The sequence below is a fragment of the Octodon degus genome, unplaced genomic scaffold, assembly GCF_000260255.1.
Source record: "Octodon degus isolate 3935 unplaced genomic scaffold, OctDeg1.0 scaffold00003, whole genome shotgun sequence".
NCBI lineage: Eukaryota > Metazoa > Chordata > Mammalia > Rodentia > Octodontidae > Octodon > Octodon degus.
This window is the reverse complement of record NW_004524579.1, coordinates 14,561,965-14,566,577: the sequence shown is the minus strand read 5'-3', so window position 1 is coordinate 14,566,577 and position 4,613 is coordinate 14,561,965.

Genomic DNA, 4,613 nt, shown 5'->3' with positions numbered 1-4,613 from the left:
AAGTATTGATATGTTGAACTTTAAGTCCCTACAGAATAGGATGAAAAAACATTTAAAAAATTAAAATATATTTTAAAAATAGGCATAAAGAATTATATAATTCTTATGTTTACACATATGTCCAGAAATCTAACCATATACAACCTTGTAGCAGGACAGTCCTGCAACATTCCCTTTCCTGTCTCCTACCTTGGTTCACCACCCCCTTCTTTTTGAACAATCATCTAGCTGCGAGACAGCATGACTAAGCTTCTCTTCTGGAGGGTTAACAACCTAAATTTCCAGAACAAAATTAGAGAAAAAGGAGGGCCAAAAAGAAAGTCAACATTTTGGCCCTAGCCTTCTAAGGTCAGTTAAGACTCAGAACATATGAGAACTTTTACTGTAACATCATGTAACTCTGTAGTGTCCCAAATTTTCTGATTGAGGAGATTATGGGACAAAAGAGGAAAGTGATCAATGATGTAGAGTGTGCCTAAGGAGAGTCACATGGAGAGAAAACATACTCTCAGGCTTTCATAGAGAGCACATTGGCTAAGCAATGGCTGTGACTCATCCATATGGCTGACACTGACAAAGGATCTACAATATGAGGTACAGAATCTCAGGATAAATCCTGAGGGGATTTCACTGACCTTATCAAACCGAAAAGTTACAACTCTTGTTGCATAGGTCTTGCTTTACCTTGGTCTTAACCATCCAGCAGAAAAGTATAAAAACAAAGTATAAGAAGTAAAGCCATGCCATTATGTTGAACTATAGGGGACTCAGGTCAACAATTTCTTACACTGCCAATCAAGAGGAAGACCCAATTCTATTATGGACTACTGGACTCTTTTAGAATATTTTGCTGAGTTAACACACCTATAATATTCAAATGATGGAACTATACAAAAAAAGGTATACAGATGAATGTCCATTTTGTATCTGTGTATTCAAAATGATTAGGATAGATATATAGTTACATTCTATTAATAAATAGAGTGATTTGTTTTTATAGTGTTTGCAAATAGGATATCATGTCTGCATCTTGTACAGCAAATTTCCAATAGGAAGAGAGTATGCAATGTGTTAATTATCGAAACTGTCATACCAATTTGATTTGAAACTGTCTCATTGCTATTTGTCTCTCAATAAAATTATGGAAAAAAGATAAAATTAATTAAAAGAAAAAATGAGCAGCAGGAAATGGATAGTGTCTCAAAACTCAGCTGACTTCTTTGGGATGTCAAAAGGACCTGTAATTTCCTTCCTATATCTAGAAAGACAGTGCTACAAGCACAGCAAAAAAACAGACTGAGCCCACCATGCTAATGAGAGAAGGCAAAAAGGTCAAGGTTTCTTTCTTTCTTTCTTTCTTTCTTTCTTTCTTTCTTTCTTTCTTTCTTTCTTTCTTTCTTTCTTTCTTTTCCAGACCCGGGAATTGAACTCAGGCCCTTGAACTTGCCAGGGAAGTGCTTATTCTACTGAGCCATCTCCCAGGCCCCAAGGTCAAGGGAAAGCATGGCAGATATATCTAGGACTCAGAGTGACCGACACCTAAAGAATGTGCTGAGCTCCCCAAGACAAGGAGATAAGACCAGAAAGGCCTAATTTAACCGAGAGGGCAAACCTCAGGTTTTGGCCACAGTTCCTATATGTATAGAGTGCATGTATTAGTTTGAGGTTTGAGAAACAAGGAAGAAATTACATAAAAATTGAACATAATTGCAAATGAAACTGAGATATGTGTACTTACTTATTGATTTACTGGACACTTCTGTATGTATTTATTCTTTCAAGAAATATCATCAGTTAGCATAATAGATCTAGAAATCCCCAATATCCAACATCTCACAGATCATTTTTCTTGAGACTTACTAGGCCACAAGTAAGTGACATCATTCGTATAAGTCAGATATTCCTTGGGCTACATAGCAGGTAGATTGTTGGTCACAAATGTAAATAGATAAGAGAAAATAAAGAATCTTTGTTTTTGGTACTTTTGTTGTAGTATTTAAGGTGCTACAATAATGATATATTTCACATTTTATAGTTATTTGAAGTCAGGGATCATTTTATTAATTTTATTACTGTATATACTATGTATAAATGTTTGCAAAGAACCTAGTAATTTTTTTAAATATGGAGCATGCAATGTTAATTCTCTAGCTGTGTTGTTCTTACCTAACACATGATATCCACTCAATATTTACAAAAAGAATGAAAAGTAATTAGTTTTGCTCCACTGATTATGTGAGATTTATAGAATGCAATAAAATATGTGGAGAAATATGTGGAGATGCATCTACTATCGATCTGTGAGAATGTTTTGGGCAGGATCTGGGGCATATGGGGTTTTGGGTTGGCCTTCACTCTATGCTTCTTACCCAGATACATCTCGTCATAGGATTTTCCACATAAAGAACTTTTAGCACCTGAGATTTTCTGTTCTATTCTGACCTATCTGAAATAAGATCAAACAAATAAGATGTGTACCTACCTTGGATATTTCATGGCTAAGTCTACTTCCATATATAGGCACATGCCCAGTGTGCCTACTAGGAAATTCTTGGGAGGAATTCTCACTGTTAAAGTTTATGTCACTCATGAGAAAACTGATAGATTATGTATGCTTCTGAAAGTAGTGGCATTAAATCAATTAGAAGAAAGTTTAGGGCAAATATGTAACCAAACCTCTGGGAATGACCAAGTTTAAGTAGTAATGATTATCATTTTTATGGACAGTTGATTAGTTAATGAATCGCTATTCACTTAACAAAGTTTTATTCAAAAATTGAAAAAATAACATGTAGAAATTTTCTGCAATGCATATTACACCAGGAAATGAAGCCACACATTACAAGACAAGTTCTATAAACATTTTAAGAAGTATGCATTTACAGTTTTAAATTAATCAAATTATATGATGACAATTGGCATAATGTCACTGTTTTAAATGTTTTTTCTGGATTTGTTTCAAATGCTTAGAGTGCTCAATTGCTTTCTTAGTTCTGCCATTCTGATATTTAATAGAAAAGTTCCATTGTATCTTATTTTGTTTTCTTTGTTGTGTTTTTAGGACTTTTGTCATTTCTCTTTTCAGGATTTGTCCTTTTAGATAAAGTCTTCCCTTTAAGTGTCTATCCTACCTTATTAAATTCACTTTAAATAGATACTCTGAAGTGGTCACTTTATCATTTTTTCACTCCTCTTCTTGTCTTCTTCCCTGTTTTTCTTCTTCCTCCTCGAATGTACTCCCACCTTGGGGGATTTCGTGGGCTCTGGCAATGCTGCGGTTTACATCTGTCACTAGCACTGCAGCCTCCAGCAACTTTTTATTAAAGCCAGTGATGTAGTGGGCACTCTGGCCAAAGCTGTCCACATGATGGATAGGAGCACGTCTCCAGGGGCCTTTCCCTTGCAATGAGATGAGATTGGCTGATGTTGGGAGATGAGGCCTTTCCCCTCTAGGTCAGTGCCTGCAATCCATTCCAAGTCAGAGGGGAGAGGAAGTTATTACCAGCCACTGGCTGCTTCACGGTCACTGGGAATTCTATGACTGGGAGAGCCTCATCCCTCTTTTCCATCTATAGGACCTCAGCTCCTATCAGCTAATGCTAGCCACCATGGTATCAGTCTCAGAGGAGATGCCCTGAGCAAAATGAACTGGAGTCAATTAACTAAATCTTGACCTGCGGTGGAAAGCTAGGCAGATAATTATACTCTTTTGTTTCCCTTGGTATAAAACACAATAACAACATTTCCTTAAAGATAGACCTCCAGCCTTCTACACTACAAAAGCATAACTTTCAAGGCAGAAGTACGTAGATGGTTCTGGAGCAAGGAAAAGAAACAACAAAGCCCATTTACTTTCTTCTACATAAATAAGTGGGGAACCCTTGTCAGTGACATTATGTTTATTCATTCTTTGGGAAAAAAGAATGAATATTTATTGAGCACTTACTACACACCAAGGAGTTTATATTCACATTTATTGTCTCAATGACAACATTGTCAAGATTAATTATTATTTACTAAGGGTTTACCATGTATTGGAGTCTTTGAAGTGTTTTATAGTCTCACCTCATTTTATCATGAGTGACTTGGATATGATTTTTATTTTAAAATTTTCTCCATTAAACTGATAAATAAGATGATTATGAAAGAAACTTGAAAGAAATAGAGGAATGTGAAGCTGAGATTTAATCAAATTATTCCAGACAAGCCTCCTAATGGTTATGCTGCTCAATGCTCAATAACCAAACTCAAATTTCTACTTCACCAAAAACTCAGAGTATATTAGAAGCTTCAGCTTTCTGGCACCATAGACATACAAACACACACACACACACACACACCCCAACATAGAAAAAGAAGTAATGGTAAATGGAGAGAACATAGAAGCAGGAAATCTATAATCTTCAGTTTTTCCTTTAGAAGCACTGATTTTCTGGGGTCATTGTTTTATTGGATGGCAGTAGAATAACTGACTTCCATGATAATTACACTGAGGTATCCAGAAATGGTGAAATTTTTTCAGTATAATTTGATGAAAACAAATAGAAAATTGCAAAGTGCATATATACATTTTTTTCCTTCTACATTACGTAAGTAATTGTATTTTCATGTTG